Genomic DNA, 22,795 nt, shown 5'->3' on the forward strand with positions numbered 1-22,795 from the left:
GATAAGTACAAATGGATCTTGCATGCAGTTTGGGTTGGATTATGTTGAGGACTTCCTTCTCGAAGTTCAGATGAGTTTCCTAGATAGTGTGGCTGTACACTTTAAACTAAGCAGCTGAGAAATGCACTAGTGTCAGTCCTGATTAGCTGAATGGGAATAAGTGTTTCCTGAAACTTCCATCTCCTCAGGAGGCTTTGTTAAGCTGGATCTTGTAATTGAAATACAGCGCTTCCCTCGTCCTTTGAAAAGTGGGTCCCAAACCCTTGTTTCCAATTAGATCTGACAGGGCAGGAGGGGCTTCCCCTGGTTTTGGAAGGAGGAACAGGGATGGCACAAAGCACCGCTCACCTTTAGGCCAAGGCTTCGGGGTCCTGCTGTCCTGAAGCAGGAAGACAAGGGAGGAGACCCCAAGAGAAATCCTGGGCTGCCAGAGTGTGCCCAGTGGGCGGCAGGGCAGAAAGTTCATCTCCTTGACTTCTGGGGAACCAAGATTCTCTCTGCGAGAGGGGTGTCCCAGGAAGCTTCCGTTAATTAAATGTCACGGTGGTATTTGCCTTTGGGAGAAGGAACTAAAAGCTAGACAAGCAGCAGTCCTGGGGCCGGTGCCACCCAAACTGGTGGTGCTTGAAACAGGCTTGTGTTTTATTTATTTGCTGAACAAAAGCTTCCAGCTCTTCATCATGTTAGTGGACTATAACAGGCCTAGTCACAAGTGACAGTGTGTATGGGAGTTTTTAGCAGCTGGTTTTTTTATTTTGTTTTGTTTTGTTTGTTTGTTTTTGTTTTAAATTTATTTAGGAGAGGTTACATCACAGAAAATGCAAGCTCAGATGGAAATTTTACCATCCTGGACTTTGCAACTCTTTCAGAGCAAGCGGCAGCCAAGCAGATAATCCCATCTTCGCCTGTTTGTGACTTTGTCCTTCCTGTCCCGGCATGAGTTTAAGCATAAGGCATTCTGGCTCCTTTCAGTTGCTGGTGGGGACAAGACGCTGGGAGGGTAGTGAAGAGCAGAAGAATACTGAGACACCTGCAGCTGTTGATTAACTAGTCTCACTTGAAAAGAAGGCCCGGAGCAATAGGGAATGGTTAATAGCTGCAGAGATTGGGCATTGGCAAGACGAGGCTTGGCTTTTGGTTTGAGTGGTGAAATCATGTATAAGTGTCAAGGCTCAGTTCTGAACCTGTGGAGGTATGGTCCAGTACCACCCTCGGCCTTTTGCAATGAAGCTGTGAAATTCTTGCTGGCTGAACGCCAGTGTGAAATAGAGCATTTCCAGAAACAGCCCACTTGTTGGGTGAGAGAAAGGTCCTTAAGCAAAACTGACACTTCAAGTGAAAAATGTGCCTGTTTCTCTGACAACTGCCATCTTGTTTCCAGGCCCATAAGATGCATGTCCTAGGGAATAGAGTAAAATGCAAACTGGCCACAACGTTCTGATGATTTTTTTTTATTATTATTATTAGAAAAGGTTGAAATTGGGACTCTTGTGGGTAAGGATAAGATTTAAAGAATTTCTTGCTCCCCTTTTTGTGAAGAGGGGCTTTGTTTTTCCTCTCCCCTTCTCCCATTTTGGCACAAAGAATCAATGCAAAATTTAATTTTACTTGTAGTTTTTGAAAGTTCCTGAAAAAACAGCGATCAATTGCGAGTAAAAGGTCAGGTTTCTGTGGTTCTGTCTCCTTCCAGTGCTCTGCTTTGGGATACCGAGCCATCGCCGAGGTCTGTCCCATGCAGCTGGTGGGCCCTGTGAATGCACAGCCCCGCGTCACCTCTTCCGTCCTGCCCCTGGAGAGGTAAGCAAGGGGATGTGTCTGCCTTAAGTTACATAGGTTAATGAGCAGGAGATGGAAGGACACGTGTCCCTTGGAATAAGTATTGGGAATGAGTTGTATGGTAGTGCGTTTCCTCATGTCCTGGGTGCTGCAGACAGCTTCCAAGGCTGTGCAGGGCACCTGCAAGCTATGGAGGAGTTGATTTCGTTACGTGATTTAATTCTCTATTGTTCATCACGACTGGCCTTTTCAACTCTCAGGAGTTTCTGTTTAAATTCTTCCTCTTGCCCTAAGGATTGCCACAGCTGCACCAATATGTAGCAACCCACAGACTATAACAACTCCTCACCTTTTTGTTTTTCATCTGTGTGGGTTACAGAAGTGCTCGCCTCTCCCACCCTGCCTTCTGCTTGCCCTAAGTTTTCTTCTAGCGCTGTGCTCCAGCTGGCCTATGCATTATAGGTGTGCCAGGGAATAGCTTGGTGTGGCCACGGGCCAGCAAAATGGTGCTGTCCTTTGATTTTGCTTTGTCAGAGCCATTCTTACCTCCTACATTTTTTTTAATGTATGTATATACATTGTATATATACAATATCTATACAATATATATATACATTGTATGTATATACATGTACATATGTATATAATGTGCGTATATGTATGTGTGTACATATATTTATTTATACTTTTGTACTCAGCATGTATGGACACAACAATCCAGCAACCCAGCACTGCCATCCCAACCCGGCATTGTGCTCTGTTGTACAGTGTAGACATGCCCTGTGTTTCTTCCTCTCTTTATCCTCCTTATCTGCCTCATCCCCACACAAGCACATGGGTCAGTTTGCTGCTTGTAGTCTGTATTGGAATAGGAGCTAGGAGATGTGTGCAGCTTCAGCTGGGAGAGGCAGTTCTATAACCATGTTGCACATTTGTGCAATCACAATTGTTTTTTCTAGGCAAAGCATAATTTTCTGTCTGACGAAGCTGGTGCTCAGCTTACAGCCTGCTTTTAGCGAGGCTGCTCGTGCACACGAGTTTAGGCACACAGTTAAATGTTTGGGGTACGTGATTAAAAATTCTTTGAGATTAAGCCTTAGTCTAGGTGTTCTGCTTGGACCTGAACGGAAAACTCGTGTCCTCCAAAGCAGGAGCATAAAGGGTTATGCTGTAAAGATGGGAATCTGAAGCATTCCTCGACTCCAGAGATTAGAGCTGCAGAAGAAAATTGATGATGAACTTCTGTTTGCCTGTGTGCGCACAGTTAACTTCAATGTGAACCCTTCCCCATCTGAAGGCAAGAGTTTTCACGTCTCTTCTCTGCTCAGACTGCCTGAGAAGATGCTGGCCTGGGCTGTGGAGTTAAAGTGGCTGTCTCTTACATGGAAACCTTCACTGAGGGTATCTGTCATTTCAGTGAAGAGCTGTCGATAGGAGCTAATTTTGTTTCCCTTTGGCCTGGTAAGCAGCCTGCTGAAGTAAGAGGGGAGGTTCCTGTTGAGTGTAATATATCAGCTAGGCTGGGTTTGCACTAACATGTTTCAGCTTTGTTCCCCTTCTTTTTTATTTTTATTTTTATTTTTTTTTTACAGTTTCTCAGGGTATAAGGGCTTGAGGAAACTCAGGATAGCACAGGCTGCATATCTGTGAGTCACTCTGTGTGCAAAATGTTTGCCCAGTCATCCCAGGACTTTCCACCCAATCTTTGAGCTGGGTTATGGAACAGAAGCAGATGAGTAAGTTGCTTACGGAGGCTGCTGTGCCTGTCTGCTGTAGACTTGTCTCCTGTTTCTCCACAATGACTGACCTGTTCATGTGGGGTCTGGAAACCTGGCCAGGCCTCTGCAGCCTGGGACCTGCTCTGAGCAGGTGGTTGGGACAGGTGAAGTTAAATGATTGCTTGTTTACTAATTGCAAACATGCTGACAGGCCAGAATATATGGATGGCTGGGGAGTTACGGTAGAATTCATACAGTCTCTCATCTCTTTCTTCCTTATGCCCCTTGCCTGCTTCCTTTAGCCACAGGCTCAGTGATTTCAGGTGCATCCAGAGAGATGCAGTTTCTGGCCAGAGACTGCCACGAGTCTGAACGTTCCCCATCTGCATGGGCTTAGCTCCCCACTGGCACCTCTGTCTTGCTGCCTGCCTGCCAATAATGCATGGCTTAAATGGCATGCCACCATGTGGGAGCTTTCCTTGAGCTCATTGCACAAGGTGGTAATAAATTAATAATTGGAGATTTTATCCTTGCTTGTGCTTAATTGGTACCTCGACCCACAAGCCTCAGCTGTTGCCTGGGGCACGAGGGTTCACGATGGGAAAGGGCTGAGTGGACCTTGCCCATGCCCTGCTGTTCCTAACAATGGTCCTCCCAGATGGCCCACCCTGGGTGCCCTCCCAGACAGAGGGGCTGGGAGGAACTGGTGATGGCCAGCGCGTCTGCCTCGCTGTTAGAGAACCAGCAGGCAGCTAAGAGGGACTGTGTCCACAACGTAACGCAGCAGGACATGAAAAATCGAGTTTGTACCATCTCTTTTAGAGCCAAGAACAAGTTGCAACACTTATTTTTAAAATTTCTTGTTGTTTTATAGTTTTTCTCCCTTGTTTTTCCTTGAATACCCTCCATGCTGTTGGTATCTTGACTACAGCTGGTCTATGGAGGGAAATGGGATTTGTTCTGAGCCTTCACTTCTCTCTAGCTACACTTTGCCGCTCTTTCTTCTTCTGTTTCTGCACACAGAGATTAGAATTAGAATAGTTCAGTTTTCAGGGATGGGCAAAGATCAAGTCCAACTGCCTGGACACTTGAGAGCTAACCAAAAGTTAAAATATATTACAGAGGGCATTGAACATTGGCAGTCACGGGGCATCAGACACCTTGCTAGAAAGCTTGTTCCAATGTTTGGCTACCCTCATGGTAAAGAAGTTTTTCCTGATATTTAGTCTGAGTAAGATTAAAATATAAAATATGTAAAATAAAGGTATAAAAAATACTGATTTCAGAATTGGTGACAGAATTAGGCTCTCTAGTTTGTCTCAGTTTCATACAATTACTTTTGTATAGCTGAATTGCTAACGATCCCTTATCTCAACACGTGCTCTGTGACACATGTAGGAGAAGAAGCCATTCTGCCGGTGCTCCCCTCAGCCTTGGGAGCGTGCCCGTGAGCCAGAAATGCCCTGCCTTCTCCCATCAGAGTCCCCCTGGATGATTCTGCTGCTGAACCCCGCTGCAAACTTAACAGGAGTCTCACTAGCTTGGGACAGACAGCTTCTCTGACGTGCTTCTCCTTGACTTGGTGCAAACGCAAGAAGATGCCATATGATAGGAAAGAGGACGGGTACTTAGAAATTAGAGGTTGTTAGGAGAAGTGCTTAAATTGCTTGTGGATCATTTGCTTCTACTGTGGCGGGTGAAATCTAAAGCGGGTCTGGGATTGCACTGTACAAGGTGTAAAGCTGGGTGCCACGGGAGGTCGGTGGTGGCACGGTGAAGTTGTCGGAGCAGCGGCTGGGCTCTGGGTGCTGCGCAGTGGCAGCGTGGAGGGGAGCAGAGGCTGGCACTTGTCGGCACTTGTCCCTGCCTGCTGCTGCCAGTCTGGTGCAAGGCTCAAGCAGAAGCTGCTTCAGCTCTGTTTCCATTTGGCAAATCCCTTGTTACTGCAGGGTCCCGGGCTACATGTAGGCAGCGCTGTCTGTCCTGCTTCCTACTCGTGACACGCTGTAGGTATCACCTGCTCTGTTACAGGCTCACTGCAGGGCTGGGGAACTGTCTGGGAAGAGTCCTGGGCCAGGGGCTCTGGGGGCATTTGCTGTAAGGCTCCTGGCAGCTTTAGGGGCACTGATGGTGGTGGCTTCCCTGGCCACTTCTCATCTTGTGCGTGCCAGCTTACGCTGTGTTGTGGCTCCTTGGGAGGAAGGCCAAGTTGCAGAGAAAGAGGGAACGGGCACCTGACTCAGCTGCGTGTGTGGCCCTCACTAGCCACACGTGGCTGGTTGGAACAGTGTGGGGCTTCTGCCCAGCTCCTGATACTTGCTCATTTTGAAGGTGTCTGGGCTTGGGCCCCCCAGATGTACAGCTTGACGGCCATACCATTGGTGGCCTGTGTTCCACAGCAGGTTGGAAACGTTGCCCGGTGATGAAGTTAATGAGCTTATTTGTTAGAGCATGCTTTGGAGAAATTAGTGCAACTCCTTTTTCCATCAGGCTCCAGGGCAGTGCTGTGCAGCCTATCTCCGTGGCACAGAAAGGCATCTTCTCCTCTGCTGGGTGGTGGTGGTGGTACTGTTGCATTGTGTTTTTTGTACAAACACCAATTACTGCTATGTCTGAACACCTGTGACAAGTTGCTATACCAGGGTGTGGTCAGGCTCAGAGCCACATGGACTGGTTGGTAAGTGTCACGTTCTGAATCTTTAATTGCCCCCCCACCCCCATATGTTTCTTCGGCAAATAAAGGAAAAGAGGTTCTTGCATGATTCATTAAACATAATGTTCAGCAGAAGGAAGGCAGGCGTGGACAGATGGAGGCAGGACTTACAGTTGTTGAGGGAGCAGCTCTCTACAGCTGCCTGTAAATGACTGAAGCTTTCTTTGAGTCTGCCCATGGGTTTTCTGTCCCAAACTTTCAACAAGCAGGATCTGGAGTAGCAAAGCCCAGTGTCTCTGGAGTAGGTCTCAATTCCACCACCTTCCTCCCTACCCAAAGCCTGCCCAACTCTGGTCTCCCTGGCCTTCCTGCCCATCCCCACAGCTCCCCAGGTCTCTGCAGCTGCTGCTGTCTTATCTCCACCTCTGGCTTCTGCTTTCTTGCCCAGCCCTGCTGCTAGGTGCAGCCAAGCAAGCGAGGACCCTTCGCTGGTAGGCCTGGGGTATGCAACAGCTTGAACCCTGCTCCATGTCATCCTCACTTCTGGTTTTGGCTCCTATGACATTGCAGACCTGCCTACTGAAAAGAGAGGGGCTTCTCCTGGCTCCCAGCTCACTTCAGAGCTACCTGAAAATCACAAGGAGGACTTGTAAGATTGTACGAATATTTGAATGGGAAATAGATCAAAATGCTTAACTTCATCACTTAAATAACTGCCTACAGACAGGAAACTTGTCTCTGCTGATACCAAGCTGTCCATACACGAACAATGAAAACCTCCCCGGGCCAACCTGTCGATTGAGTGCAGCTCTGTGGAGCACAGCGCTGCCTGTGGAGGTCCTGCCCTTCCCTCCTGTCCCCTGTTCACTGTCCTGTAACATGGTGGTGATGGTGTCTAGCCCTGTTTGCACCAGTCACCAAAGACCTGGTGATGAATAGTAGCCAGAAGATACATGTGTGAACTCACCTTTGTGATTCCTACTGCTTCGAGCTTGTTTTTCCCCAAAGTGTGTTTTCAGCCAGTCTTAAGCTCCTGGCAGTTGTTTGTGTTTGGCAAATAACTACAGCTAAACAAATACACTGCAAATGAGGTATTTCACATGGAAATATTCAGAAAGCCAGTGCGTGGTGGTGCTCTTCCCTGTCGTTAGCTAGCGAAGGCACTCATGGGAGAGGCACAAGACCCAGTTTCCAATCCCCTCTCTATATTAAGATGCAGAAGATGGGTTTAAGTATCCTGTCCCATGGAATAGCCTTGTCAATTGACTGCAGTCCATTTTGTGAAGGGTTTTGCTGCCTTTCCACTAAGCTTCTTGTAGAGACCACTGCAGTCACGAGGGGCCAGGAGGCCTTGCGGAGTCCTTCACCTGGGACGTTTTCTCTTGCTGGCCCAAAACACAGGACATTTTAATTAATGTGAACAACTTGAAATTGAGGTGATTTGCTTCCAGCCTCTTATTTCAGTGGGGCAAAGGGGAGGATTGACTCTTTCCAGGTAGCCTGTGTAATGGTCTTTTGTTTTATAAGGAGAAGGAGACAGCAAAAAGAGCATCCTATGGATGTACCTGTTCGAAGTGTCCTCGAATGGAGCAGTTTATTTAGTGAGATGCTGTTGTTTCAACTTCTTGCAAACTTCCGAGACAGTTTGCTTTCAGGCCAATTAAAAGAAAAACAATACATCAGTCCCTGATCTGAAAAAGGACCGGCACATCTCAGATATGCTGGAACAGCTGTCACAGGGCAGACACGCCATTGCAAAACGTCCTGTTCAGCTGCATGTGTCTTACGCATAAATAGATGTTCCTTCCCCTCCAGTTACCTCTGTGCTACTGTTATTCCCAAGGGCCTTGGAGCACAGGTAAGTTGTAATAACTACTGATACATGTGGGAAAAATTAAGGTTAATAGGTAGCTTGTTAAGAGAGCTCTGAGAAGGGCACAGAAAGGGATTTTTGTATTATGCAATGCATAAAGCTTCCCATAGGTGTGCCTGAATGCAGCTTACCAGCAGCAGAGTTTCAAGGTGAACAGCTTGGTTCCTGGGTATCAGACACTGTCAAGTCAGCGAGTGGAAGAACAATATTTACAAGTCTAGCCACTGTGACTAGTTTTGTTTTTGATTGCTTTTTCTCCAGAGGTCTTTAAGACCAAGTGGAAGATCCAAACTGGCTCCGACTGAACCCCTTGATCTGCCGTGGGTGTGCAGAAATGATCTGGAGTGGCCAGGAAGAGCCCTGCCATGGCACACACCTCTCCCAGGCACTGCAGTGAGCCTTGCACCTCCCCGGCACTGTGCAGAGGGCAGTGAAGTGACCAGCTGCGCGAGGCACCTCTGCACGGCTGTGGTGCTCGGGGTGTCCCCACGGCACCTCCAGTGAGCTGGGACGGAGTCTGCAGCATGGTCTGCATCACAGGGTGAGAGGGTGCTCTGGGCACTTGGATTCTTCTTGTAGTTTGTGCCCTCTCAGGGTTTTGTTGCCCTCTAGCTACTAGTGTATGCAGGTCGCTAAGGCCAGTGATTTAGCTGTAATTAGTAAGGTCAGTAATTTAACCGTATGTAGGTCAGTGGCTGTGACTGTAGGACTGCAGTGGCAATCAGGGACAGGGTTTGGTGATGGGACCTGGTAGGTCGTGTTGATGGTTGGATTTGGATGGTCTTGGAGGTCTTCTCCAACCTACATGGTTCTGTGATTCCAAGAGCAGGATAAAGATGCAGAAGCTGTTCAAGTTGTGGTGCTGGTACTGCAACGTGAAAGCCGGGCATCCAAAATCACCTGCAATTGCTGTTCTGCACCTCTGGCTATGCTGTGCAGCTGTTTGGAAAAGGGCATAAAGGGAAGTTTTCTTCCAAGGACCTCTGGGGTTGCTTAGTGCATACCAGTTACATTTGCTCCAGCGTTGTGGCTGACTGAAGAAATGAGTGGAACAACCTCAGAAAGCTTCTGCAGTTCTGTTTTTGTCCTAGCAGTACTGGTACCACCAGTTACTGCCCTGGTCTTCCCCTCTGTGCTTTCAGTGCTTCCTTTGTGAGGTGACCCACACCCCTTCTGTACTGCCCGGGCTGTCCCTGTCTTGAACTGGCTGGCTGAGGGTGACGTCCTGCTATGGCGAGAGCCCTCTGCGGCTCTCTCAAGGGTCAGCAGCTCCATCCAAGACCAGACTCCTCCAAAGGGCACAAGCTTGAAAACGGTTTAAATGCAAGGGCTTGGCTTTGCACTGAGCATGTAGGGGGGCCTATAGGAAGCCTAATTAGTGATTTACTGTGATACTGTGTTGGCTTCCTATTGTGTTCTTGTAACTAAGTCTACCAAAGGCAGCACAAGCAATGTATACTTGGTAAGATGTAACTGAAGGGATCAGGGTGCAGGCCTGATCCTTCCCCTCCCCTTGCCCTGCTCTGGAGAAGAATAGGCTCTGGTACTACCGTACATCCACGTGATGGTCTTGCTGGGGACCTCATTGCACTCCAGTCTGTGGCATTGAAAACCAGAAAGGACGTACCCTGCTATCATGGTGCTGTGGCAAGAACGCAGTTGTATTCATGTAGAGCTATTGCAGTCTGTTTGTAAGACATGATATAATTGAAAGGTCTGGTGCATTTCCCATGGCAAACGTTGTTAATCCCCACTAGCTAGGATTAGTCACCACTTCTTACAAGCCTTGACACAAAGCTAGCAAGTTATTCAGTTAATCCGCACTTACAGGATAATATTGCATCCTATGGGAAATTAGGCAGCGTCTTCTTCCTCCTCTATTGTATAGTGATGCATTGTGTCTCTTCCACCTGAAGGTGGAAGGGAAAAATGCAATAACGTGTTATTGATGTTAGTAGACACCTGCTATCACGATGCAGCTGGATCAGCAGGGAAATTTAGTACAAAATAGCTTGCTGAAACCAGGCAACAAATGTAAATGGCATCGTCTTACTCTTCATGGTGCTGGAGAATTTTCCTGGTACCCAACAATAAATACTCCATGCATCACAGCTGCAGCATTCTTCCAAACGTCCTTTCTTCCTTTTTACAGTGTTTTTTTTTTCTTCACGTGATCTCAAGCTGTATTTGCAGGTAGTGTCACTGAAGTTGGTTGGAAGATTTCCCACGAAGCCAAGGTCACTGAGATGATGGTGTTTTGGTCTCTGTGAGCTTCTGCAGAGTCTGAAGTGCAGCTCCAGGTTTCCTCATGGACAGTTCCCAAAACAGCAAGATCTCATTGAGTAGCTGACCTGAGATTCCCCTTTCTGGTGGGCAAAACAGCTGGGTGGATCTGGAACTGCCAGGCCTGCAGCTGCTGGGCGATCTACCTGGGGAAGCTGGCTTGAAGCGGAGTGCCAGGGAAGCTCGGAGACTTCAGCTCATCAGCAGCCCTGCCAGGGACTTTGTCTTCCAAGCCTGCATGTTGCAAATGTTCAGTGAAACCAAGACCACAAGCAGGATAAGAGTCTGTTGGCTGGGGAGCTCTTGGTTTGCGAGGATTTCGAAAATTTTGACATGATTTGAACAACCCCTTTTTTTTCTCTCCTTTTTTTTTTTTTTTTTAATGGTTACTTAAGCATTCCCTGAGATGCTGAACAACCACCATGGTTTTGACCAACTTAAGTTACATTTTATCTTAGGTCTTGGGATACATAATTACATAAATGATGGATTTTTCTTTGTAGGTTTATCACCTACTGGAGTGAGTTGTATTTTCAGATAAGTTAAGCTTAAATTTTACTCACAGTCAATGAAGTGCCTTAAGTAAGGTGCTTTTTGAAAGAGAAAACAGATGATAACAGATTTTTCCATTTTCCGACTAGTCCATCTAGTCACTTTTCTACATTGCTGCGTGACTGAGTTTCCTTAAAAAAATCTGGTTGTACATTATCTCCCGCCAACTCCGTCCCTAGAAGTGGATGGTGACCCATGTGTGACCAGCCCTGGCTCCCTAGCATCTTGCCTGAGTAGACCTGGCTACCAGGTGAAGTCTGACTTGGATGTCATAAGAAGCAGAGATTTTCATGTCTAGTGATTTTTGTCTTTTCTTTGTCTTTTGCTTGCTTTGTTGTCTGTTTGGAAGAAGTTCTTTTCTGCCCCATCAGTAGCAGGCTAAAATAGTTCTACATGTGATGCTGGAGTTGCAGCAGGTTCCATGGTAAAATTGTGTTAACACCGTGAGTACAAGAGTGTTTTAACCTCTTAATTTTTTCCTGCTGATCCTGGATGCTGTGAGGGGGGTTGTCACACTTTGTATCTGTTTGGTCTCTCTCTTTCATCTGTGCTTTGCATTTTTAAATACTTTTGTGATGTTTCCATCTCTTGTCCCTGCAACATCCCAGCCCTGTGCTTGGGGTGGCCGTGCAGAAAGGCATCCATCCCTGCTGGCACGGTCAGGTCCAAATGCAGTGATGTTTCTGGGCCTTCCCCAGAGTGTTCCTATGTGCCTGATAAACCATGTTGGTAGGCGTCTTAGTGAAAATACAGTGCTCAGTTCACCCTTTTAAGTTGGCACGACCCTACTGCCCCTGAAGGCAGGAGGTTGCCGGCAGGTTGAAGTCAATCGCGAGTCAGCTGGAATGTACCAGCAGTGGTTTTCTCCCCTCCTGTCCTCATCCAGAATTTACACTGGAAGGTCATGTTACTGTTGTTTCCCCTTCTCTCTTCCCTGTCAGACAAGGTCATTTCTGAAGCCAATGACCAGTTAAGTTTTAATCCTGCATCCATGGAAAATTATTATTAGAGGGGACAAGCTTCAGTGTCGATGATTAACTGGTACATCCGATGACTGGTTACATTTTAACAGGCTCCTTTTGCACAACTCCTTTCACCTGTAGCAAACCTGAATTTCTATGAAAATGGATTTCCCATGTACTGTAATAGATCCAATTCTTCATTATGACATAGCTTCAACATTCAGTCCTGGCAGGAAAAATTGATGCAAAGAGGAAGGAAATAGTCCTATGATAAGAAACTCGTGGGAGCTTTCCTTTGAAGTCTCAATGCTGTCCCAGCTTCCACTCCCTTGTTGCAGCTGGGAGAGCTTGCTTCATTTTGTGTTGCCAGGACTAGGAGAAGAATTGCCCTGAGATTGTTATAGCCTGTTATAACCCTTAACTAGTGAAAGCGTCAAGGTGTATTAAAGCCAGCACTGCTACCGTGTTGGCTCAGGTTTTGGAGTAGCTAAGAGCAAGGCCGGGTTTCTATGAGATGTAATTCTTCCAGGAGGAAAGCAAGGAGAAGTACTGCTGTGCCAGGGGGAATGAAGTTAAGGCTGGGTTGTGGCAGCATGGCCTGAATTGATCCTCCTAGTACTACATTTTGGAGATGTTTTCCTAAAAGAAAATGTTCTGAGGCTGTATGTTTTTTCGGTGTGGAGCATGCATGCAATATTTCAAGTCTTGCCATCTGAATGAGCTGCAGGGCGTGAATGTTTCCTTCCTAATAAAGGGGAAAGATGGCTGACAAACCAAAGGGGAATACAGCAATGCAGTGAAACCTCACTGAGGGAAAAACACTGGCACTAGGAGAGCCTTTCTAGTAAGCCCATTCATTGCTTTATGTAAATATTGCATTCATCTTTCCCTCCTGGCTTCTCTTCACTGTGGCTTGAAAGGTGCATTGAGAAAACCCAAACCATCTTGCTCCCACTTGAAATGTAGCAGGCGCCGATGTGGTTAAGGCGATTCAGAGCCAGTCCTCAGCTGTCAGCCATAGGCAGAGGCACTGGTATCTGTGGAGCTCTGCCTACCTGTGTCAGCAGAGCTTCTGGCACAGAGTTGTCCCCTCTTGTTCAAAAACCCGCCGAAGGAGAGGGTTCGTGGATGGCTGTCTCAGTGGCAGCTCTGTGCAGCTGCACCTATCCTGCTGGCGGGTGCCTCGCTGGGCTCCCCTAGCTGTGGGTCTCGGATGTGTCTGGGCTGGCAGCTGTCGTCCGCACTTGCCTGCGGTGTGGTCCAGAGTCCGTGTGGTTGCACAAGGAGCAGCAGACTTTGCCTTGCTGCCAGTGTCCATGGGGTGAGAGGCAGAGGCAGCACGCAGCCCTGTCCTCGGCATGCTTCCTCAGACTCGATTATTGTGTCTGTCCTAGATGATCCCTTCCATCTCATGTACAGCTAAGGGCAGCAATTGGCCTTTGATTTATTTATGGCACTTTCACTTTTGTTCTCTTTCCCCTATTAGCAGTAAGGAATAAGTTCTGTTCTTGGCTTAATGTGGGTATCTGTGAGCAGGCTCACGCCCGTGCACTCCAAGGCTGTTTTTAAGAGCTAGCTGATAGCAGTGCTATGGTGTGAACCTGATAAATCTTTAAAGAGAAAGTCAGGGCTGCACACAGGGGCCTGGCATTAGCTTCTACTGACACTGATAGGAATTGGTGGTGACCGTTTCAGTGCAGTATTAACGAAGGATATCTAAAATTCAGCTCTGCCTGAAGGGATAATCTTGTGAAGTCCCACTGAGTGGCGTCTGAGACAGGCTTGACCAGGGGAGGCATTTACATTTGTCCCACAGGGTGTATCTGCCATCCCATAAATAGCTGTGAGTCAAAGCTTTGACAGTGCAGTATGCACACCTCATACAGAAGGCACAGCAAGCTGGTATCTCTGCTAATGGCTGGGTGGCTGCTAATTGAGACCTGCAGCACTGAAAGCCTCTGGCAATCATGAATCTGGTGACGTGGAGTTTTTCCTTTTTCTTTCTAATCACTTGAATGGAAACGGGGGTTCTTTTTCAATGACTTGATCCCCATTCCCAGGCCTTGTGATGAAATCTCAGCCGCTCTGACCCAGGACCAGGGGAGGAGCCAGCGCTGGCTGACATTTTGCTCCTGCTGGAGGTGATGTCCTTGTCCTGTTGGGGACGGGCTGGGGCATGGGACCAGAATTGTTCCTCTCCTGCTGGAGTGTCATTGCCCTCATTGGCTGCTGTTCCAGTTCCGTAACTGCTTCTGAGAAGCTGTACAGGATGATACACTGGCTTTTGTGCCTGGGAAAACTCGGTGGCAAAATGCAGGATGTTGGACGTAGTGAGCCAGATGCCTGTCTCTGCTAGGGCCAGCAAGACGGGGATTCTGAGAAGAATATCTCAGAATAAACCAGCTGCTACAACTGGGAATGAAATTGGGAAGAAATGGCCCTGAAGATCTTTTTCAAGTCTGAACTGGAGGCTACAAAAGTTCGGGGAGGTGTGAATTGGTTGAACCGTCTTTGGACCGCTGTGGCTGCAGCAGTGGTGCTGTAGCAGCATCAGCATGTGGGCATTTTCACATTTTTCACGTTTTCTAACCTTGTCCTCTGTTAGTCCACTGGGACGTGCTCATTCCTCCTTTCCCTGCTCCTGTCAGCCTTCTGCCTTTTCAAATACAGAACATTCATATAAAGAAATTAAAAAAAAAAAAAAAAAAAGCTTCCAGAACTGATTTTATGTGACAGATGTTACTGTCAAAGTTAGGAAGATGGCCCAAAGGCTAACTGAACTGGAGAGAAATTGAATGTAAGCATTTTTCAGCGCAAAGTGATCTTGCGCGACCTGGAGTGTCGTTTTCACAGCAGCCTCCCCTATGTCTGGAAGAGAGACGGGATTTATTGGGGACACGGGGACGCCAGCTCTAATCTGACAGTCAGGCACTTGGGCAATTTGGACTGTGCTTTTCAGTTATGATTACTGAAGTCCCTTGATCTGTTGGTCCTGCTTGGATGAAGGAACTGCTCCTGTTAGGATTTTCCTGTTTTAGGAATCCTGTTTGCATTCTAGCAAATGTCTCCCTAGGGGAGGACTGGATGTGGTGTATTCATACGCAGTACCTTTGAGACTTATCCAGCCAGCTTAATTCCAGTATTTTACCAAGGTTATAGAGAAAGCTGGCAGCCTGCAGTTCCAACCAACAGACACCCAGGAAGCTGTTTCCCATACAGAATTCCCAAAATTTGCTGAGCCTCAATTGCTCCTGTTTTCTACAAAACGGAGGCGCGTTTGGTGCCAGCTGGGGAGCTGGCTCCGAGCTGTCTTTGTAACCAGCTGCGTGGCTCTGCACCTGGTTGCACCAGGAGGGGCTTGCCCAGATCTCCTCCTTTTCCTGCTAGTTTGATTGCAAAGCTGAAGCAATGTTTGTTTTTGTAGTACTAGCCCAATTTCACGTGCTTAAGCTGAAGGCTATTGGCGGGAGTACCTGGGCACTGAAATTTTATGGTGGATATTTCAGTGTATGTTTGCCTGCTTCATTCCATTGTTTTATTATGCCTGTGCAGTTTGTAAAGGGCAGGGGATCCCCTAAGAAGGAACATAACGTGAATGTTTATATACCTTCTAGCTTCAGCCTCAAGGAAATCCCAATTGTGTTACTGTTATTTAAGGGCAACAGTGAAGAATCAGCCTTTAAGAAAACTCAGGGAGGCATTAAGCAAACCTTCTCCAGTTTTGATAATGAAACTGCAAAGAGATAATTCGTAAGCGTGAGGGACACGCTCTGTAGCCTGTGCCAGCAGTCCCCAGCTAGCGACAATGCTGGGGGCCACGCTGGTGCCTGCAGGACCTGTGTGTTTGTGGTCTGCCCTGCCACGAGGGCTGGTGGGGACAGAGGGAGCTCAGGAGGCTGGGATGCTGGAGGCTGCAAGGGGGCCAAGAGCATTACAGGCAAGCAGGTAATGTTTAGGGGAGAAAAGCCAATTCCAGGGAACAGGGAGTAGGAGGTGAAGGCAAGAGCAGCGAGACCTGCCGAAGAAGCCTTGTGGAGGCAGTTTTGGCAGCATTTCTAGGAGGTGACTGATCACAAAGCTCTGATGACGGCCTTTTTCCAAGGCTTTTATGGACAATGCAGTTTAGTGTTGCAACAAAATTGGGCTCTGAAATGCTCTGTGCAGCCTCTCTGTTGGCAGCCACATCATCCCAATCAATAACATCAGTCCATCAGCCTTCCAGAAGCACTTAATGGCTCAGGCACAATCAGCCAATTTCAAAAACAGAATGTTGCAAGTTTAATAGCAATCGGTCCTGTCCCTGCTGGTGTGAACTGAACCTCAGCTGGCATCAGTGGGCTGTGCTGGTCCGAGGGAACTCAGAGACATGATGTGAAAGTTTTCTTGCAAACCCATTTCAGGAGATGCCCAAGGGACTGTCACCATCTTGAATATAAATGCAGAGTTGACTGCTATTTAAGTTTATGAGTGACTAAATCATACAACCCAGCTCAAACCTGAGACCTCTACAGGGCCAGGGCATTGCTCCTGCTCCACAAAGCCATGAGCTTTGTTGTGCTCCGGAGTCCCTCTCCTTGTCATCACCGTTTGAACCCTATTTTGAAAAACACAATATGCCTCCTGCCTTTGAAGGTGTTCCGTACGTGAAAGTCAACTTGTGGGCACCCAAAGGCAGTGGCTTCAGACCTGAGAATTTGTCTAGAAAACGGAAGCCAAAACAGTGAGGCAGTTGGAAATGGTGTAAAGAGGCAGCTTTGAAGATAGGATTTTATCTTTAAAAAGTATGCGTGGGGAGGAGAAAGCATGTGACTATGACGAACAGATATAAGGAGGAGAAGCCTCTAGCATTTGTATTTGCAGCCCTTCCTTTTTTTTTTTTTTTTTTTTTTTTTTGCATCAGTATCTGTCTGGAAGGAGACAGATTAAAACAGAAACCATGCAGTTATTTGTTTATAAAATATTTTAATTGTTAGCTCAAAGGTTGGGAGAGCCCTCTCTTGGCCTTAAGCCACGTGTTTTGGGTTGGTTTTCCATTGGGGGTGGCAGGGAAGCATAATTTTTTTTTTCCCTCACTGAGGTGAGACTTGTTGGAGAAATTCCTCCAATATGAAACCGCCATGGGCTTGGTTCAGTTACACTGGGAAGGAGCATCTGTGGTGTACAGGCACTGGGCAGAATTCGCAGCAGGCCCTTCGCAGCGATGTCTCTGTTATGTTCAGCTGCCACGTGGGGATTTCACAATTATTGCAGAACATAACTCAGGGCGCTGAAGTGAGCCGATAAAATTATTTTATAAATCTTCCAGAATGCAAGGGACAAAAAGAAGGGCAATGCACTCGGGAGACTGACTGCTGAGCATTGAGGGCACGTGGTTTATCTCCACCGAACAAAGTTCTGCGTCAAAACCTGCATGCATCAGCACAAAAGGCATCGGAGGTACAAGAGCCCTCGATGACTTGGCCAGCAATCTCTGTAGTCTCGGCAGTGTTTTCTTTTAACTCTCTCGTGACGGGTCCTGCTGTTGGTTCTGCAGAAATGATGTGGAGTTGAGCACAACAGTTCTGCTCTTTCAAATGGCCATTGCTGGAACTGCAGCTGCTTGCCCCGGGCTCCTCTGGAAGCCAAGTTTGGTGTCCCTGCCTCCCCCGCAGCAGGGTCAGGCTATTCTGCTGAGGGTCAGTCTTGGTGCGTGCTGGAGGGACACCCCCTTTTCCATTGGGAAGGAGGGTAGTGTACTGACAACGAATTTGAGGCCATCTCCCTGTCTTCCCATCGCTGCATTGGGCAAATGAAAATACTGGATGCGTCACGTTTCTTGTCTTCTGAGAGACGTGGTGCCCTGGCTTTGTTTCCATAATGTCAGAGAAGTTCTTGTTTATAGCTGGTACCATGCTGAAATTTGCTGGATAACAAAGTTGTTAAAATACTGAGCTCCCTTACAGATACCTTCAAATATCAACTTAACATCTGGTACTGTAAGAGGCAGAGGAGCAACTCTCCTAAGGGAAACAGAATGAGATTCCTGTGCCAGTGTATGAAATACCACATTGTGCAACCCAGACCAAAGACAGTGGTGTTACTAATGCAAATCCTAAATTTCAGTGTTCGACCAGACTACAGCCATCTCAAAGCAGACCCAGCAGCACTATGAAGGGCTTTTTGTTTTTTCACCTCCCCCTGCCAAAGCACTTATCCTGGCATTGAGGATGAGGACACAGAGCCCCTCTGGTCAGGCTGCTGCTAGGTCTAAGCTGGTGGGAAGCCTGTGTTCCAGCCGGCTTGTTGCAACGGCCAAAGGAGGTGAGACCAAGGCTCATCTCGTAAATTCCAGATGTGCAGTGGCGAAGCAGTACTAGATCCAGGAGGTGGCTGGTGCAGAGCGATTCCTCCCTCAACACTCTTCTGTTTTCCCTCAGACAGTTGTTTAAAGCTTTCCAGAACCAGATCCTATATCCAATGGACTTTTTGTCCATGCATTTATCTTAAGTTGGTGTAAAAACCAGCTCTGCCCTGTGCTACAGCTAGTGGCACGCAGTTGCACAACCCCCTGTAGGTGAAAACAGACACTGCTGGTGAAGCTGCAGCTATTGCTCCTTGTAGAGCAAACCACACACCTTGTTTATAACCCAATGGGATGGACTTCATTTGAAGACTGTTTTATGGCAACTGAAATCATAATTAGCACAGCTATCTTCATATGTTGCGAGATAATTTCTCTTCTGGAGGGGGTGGACATTAAGGTATATGTAAATAATCAATTAAAATGAAGGTTTCGTTACTGGCTTGCTCTCTAGCTGCTGTTTTATGGGCAAACTTGGGTAATGTACATTCTTGCTGGGCGTAAGCTGCTGGTGCAGTGCAGTGAAGGCAGCTGTGCGGTCCCTCGAGCAAGGGCGAGAGCAAAAGTGCATGACAGCACCGCAACCTTTGCAGGATTAGCTGTATTTACAGGCTGCCATTCTTTGTCAGAGCAGGAGGAAAAATCAAATATTTACTGTTGGGGATAAATGGGGAAGCAAGAGCTGTGCGTGTGTGCGCAGAGGGTGGGCCTGGTGCTGCACATCAGAGGCCTGAGCTGAAAGGTGGCAGCGCCTGCTGCTGCTGCTCACTGTCAGCAGGTGAAGGAGACCTGGCAGCCATGTGCATGAGCCCAGAGCTGACAGCACGCCGTGGCTGAATTTGGAGGTTTCTGTATTTTTAGCGTCGCTGATGACAGAGATACCAACAGCAGAATGATCCCAGCTACCTTCAACTGAGAAATTATTCACACTCTGTAAAAATAAAGCTTGATGCAAGCAGCTCTGTCTGTTCTGAAATAACTGCAGCTCGTGAACTTCTAAGTGTCCCTGTTTTCCAGTTCTTTAGAGAAGGGAAAACTTGCGGGTTTTGGCTCTTAGTTTGGATTGCCTGTTCTTGGTCAGCTCTCCTGAAAAGCATTTGGTGGGTGCGCCCCTCTTTTGCTCAGGCCTGGCACCAAAGCTGAGCATTTGGAGAATTTAAAGGCAACTTGGATCCGCTTTGGTATCCCCAATACTGAAATGAATTTCTCTCTTCTCCATTTCAGCTAAATGTTGTTCCCCTTGGTAAAGAAGCCTGAAAGAGGTAATGCCAGGCATGTGCTCCCCTCTGACCATTCCCCTGATGTGTAATTAGAGAGACAGCATGAGCTTGTGATACCAGAGCATCTTGTCCCTGCCCATCTGCTCTGGATGCTTTTTGAGGCAGAGAGATCTATTTCCAGACAAGTGGCACTTGGTTTCAGTGGGAGAATCTGGATCTTTTGCAAAAGGTTTTACACAGACTTGAAATGAAGAAGGGGGAGGGAGGGTGAGTGGGGGGAAAAAAATCTATTTTAGTAATGCTTGATGTTTATAAAATCTTATAATATTTCAACAAATGGCATGCACATACCATACAAAGGCAGCTGTGGAAACAACCTTCAGAGAGTTGGTACTTCTTTTAATTAATTATTTGGGCAGTGTAAAAGGACATTCACACAAAAAGCCAGAAGCGCATCATTTTAGCACAGAATACTGTCACTAGCTCTCTGCACTGTTGAAAGTTCTTAGACATGTCTAAACCTTTCTCCTTGTGGCACCTCACTTACGCTGGGTCGCTCCCCCAGGGCTCCATCAGCGCAGCTGATGCCCTGCAGCCAAACCTCTCTTTTAGACCTTCTGAAAACTGGCATCAGCCCACGACTACACTGTGGTTGTGGAGGGCTGGGGCTGAATGAGCACACGGCATTGGTGTGGATGAGCTGATGGCTGCTGGCCCACAAACGCCCTGGTGTTGCTGCTCTTACACGCCCCTATTCCCTCTTCCTCCCCAGTCCCCAAGTACAAGAGCCAAGCTTTGCTCAGAGGCCAAAGTGGTCTTTTAACAGCGTGTGGATGTAGTGGTGCGAGATGTGGATTTTAATAATGACATGCCTCTAGTCCTCTAGTCCTCACCTCTAGTCCTGAAGATTGCATATCTTCATTAAAAATCTTTGGGTTTCTAGAGTTGAGAGACTGTAGAAATAAAGGTATCAGCTGAAAATGAAATTGCATTTTTGTGCAGGAGGAAATAGACTCTCCCGCACAGCTGATTGCTCTCTTATCCCGTGCTTGCGCTGAGCGTGGAGCTGCTTTGTGCGTGGTCATGCACAAGGCAGATGAAATGACTCAGCTCCAGGAGCTGAAGTAATGACTCAACTAAAAGCTTAAACAACAGTTGCAAGATGGTAGAAAGCCTTGTATGTGGACTTTCCACTCTTCCAACAACTACTTACGACCTTTCATACAGTCGTATATGTGGCTTTATCAGACAAAAACCTGAAGCAGGAATTCAGCTTGTTAACAGAATCACTTGGGTTGCAAGTGATGTTTCTTTCCTTAATTTTACAAGCTTGATCACCACTTTTTAAATGACAACATTTATTCCTAGAAGAGCTGATGGAGATTTTAGCCACATTGCTGATTTATGCTTCAGATACCATCAAGTTGTATTTGTGTTAAGGAATGAGCTGTAAGCAGGGAAGTGGAAACTGTGGCTTAAAAGGTGAATATCCTCTGGATATGTAGGCACAGGTATGAGGTCACAGCTTAAAATTAGTATTAACAACTCCTAGAAGTCTACAGGGGTGTGTGGTTCCCTTCACTCCCTTTTTTTTTTTGTTTGTTTTGTTTTGTTTTCCTAATTCAGTCAATTAAACCACTGCACTGTTGGCACTCTGTTGAGGACAGCTTGGGGACTGGCTGAGTGAGACTACATCGGGTCAGACTTGAGATGCATCTGCAGCGTGCAACTGTACGTCACTTATTTGTCATTTGATTGACTGGATTTATTTACTGGTCTTGTTGAGTCCTTCCTCTATTATATGCTGCTCCGCAAGAGGAAGGATAATGCAAATGTACGTTGTGGACTTGTTCCAAGTCATACAGACACAAGCATTTCTTGGTGAAACGCTTGTCTCATTTGGGTGGCATAGCAGAGGGTTAGGCTGTGGAAAAAAAAAATCTATTTTTTAAGATATAATCTTATAATAGCTGAAAAGCCCAGCTTGAGATAGTTATTTGTTTTGGAAAATCGCAACACAAGGAGCTAAAACTTAACCAAGTTGTGTGCAGTGGAAAACAGAGCTGGATGCTGAAAGGTCCTGGGCAGACTGTACCAGGAGTGTGGTAACATAATCCGTAATGTAAAGTACATATTATGTAAACATAACATTTACTGTAATGTAAAGTATAGCTGAGAGTTTGCGATACGTATAGAGGGAGAACATTTAGCAGCCTCTAGTATGTTTACTTTGGAGAAATTGAAAATGGATGTTGGAGAACCCGCTTCATGACTGGTGTTTAGATTAGGAAGCCAGGCAGACAAATATTGCTGTAGAAAATGCTGAAATGCCTCAAACGTTGAGGCAGTGTTGTTCCAGGAACCTACAGGACAAGGAAAACCAAACAGATACCCAGACACCTTCTTTACCTAAGAATACAGCTTTTAAGGGTCTTAGGAAAATGAAATCCAGCTATGTTGTTACCTGGGCTGTTCTGTTCCACAAAGATTCCTTTAAAATGCAGTCACTTGGTTGAAATAATATGAGTATTTTCAACATCTTCATAGAAATCTATGGCCTTTCTCCTTCACCAAATCACTTCTGTCTTCTGAGCTACTTATTTCTTCAACAGCGGGCATTTTAGTGCTACTTTAGCTTCTCCTCTGTCTTTTCCACCTGTAGGCTCAATGGTATTCCTGAGCAAGTTAGTTGCACATCTGCAAGGAATTTTAGGGTCTGTGATCCTTCAGTAAGGCTCTATTACCTCTCCTGGGGCATCTACATGGTTGGGAGAGCTTGGAGTGGGAGAGGAAATCTGAGCATGTAGCTGGGTAATTGAGTTTCTGAAGGGCTGCTTGGACCCAGAGTCAGGCTGATGAGGAAACAGCAATGAATGCCTGGCTCCAGACAGTCCTGTCAGCTCAAAAATGATAGTTAGGATGACTGTTACCACAGGAAAGGTGAAATATGTTGTCTTTTCTTTCATTGCACTGCTCAGTGAAAGCTACTGAGTGAAGCTGGGAAAGCTTGTGTACGTCCATCGTGATAATGGAGCACAAACATTGCTTTGGGTAGAGCCCTGTAATCACCTGGGAGGGAAGAATTAATAAAACATCTTAGGTATGTTCTAAGAACAATGTGGTCTTTAAACCTCCCTGTAAATGTAAAACAACAGAAGTGGGTTTCTTCACAAACATCTTTAAAAGCCAAATTCAAATATTGTGATCAATGATTGAATGGATTGTGAAGTTGACACCAGGCAAAATATTGACTTACCTTAGCAGTGTATTAGCTCTAACCAGCCCCAGAACTGCCTGTCTTCCCATTCTGCTGTCCTGAAGCAAGTCTGCATGTTGGGGAAGACACTCCTGGCCCCGTGGCATCCTCCTGAGTGATCAACTGGTGTTCTGAGAGTGTAAATATCACAAGATTTGGAAT

The 22,795-nt window shown here is 46.7% G+C and overlaps 1 long non-coding RNA gene across 1 annotated transcript in view; it reads left to right on the forward strand.

Annotated features, from left to right (window-relative positions):
- The window catches only part of LOC121075716, a 165,603-nt gene that overhangs the window by 85,766 nt on the left and 57,042 nt on the right, over positions 1-22,795 (forward strand). The window contains exon 8 of the long non-coding RNA XR_005823123.1: positions 1,691-1,797. This is a non-coding gene — a long non-coding RNA (uncharacterized LOC121075716). The remainder of the gene's footprint in view (positions 1-1,690; positions 1,798-22,795) is intronic.

This window comes from Cygnus olor, chromosome 10 (genome assembly GCF_009769625.2).
Source record: "Cygnus olor isolate bCygOlo1 chromosome 10, bCygOlo1.pri.v2, whole genome shotgun sequence".
NCBI lineage: Eukaryota > Metazoa > Chordata > Aves > Anseriformes > Anatidae > Cygnus > Cygnus olor.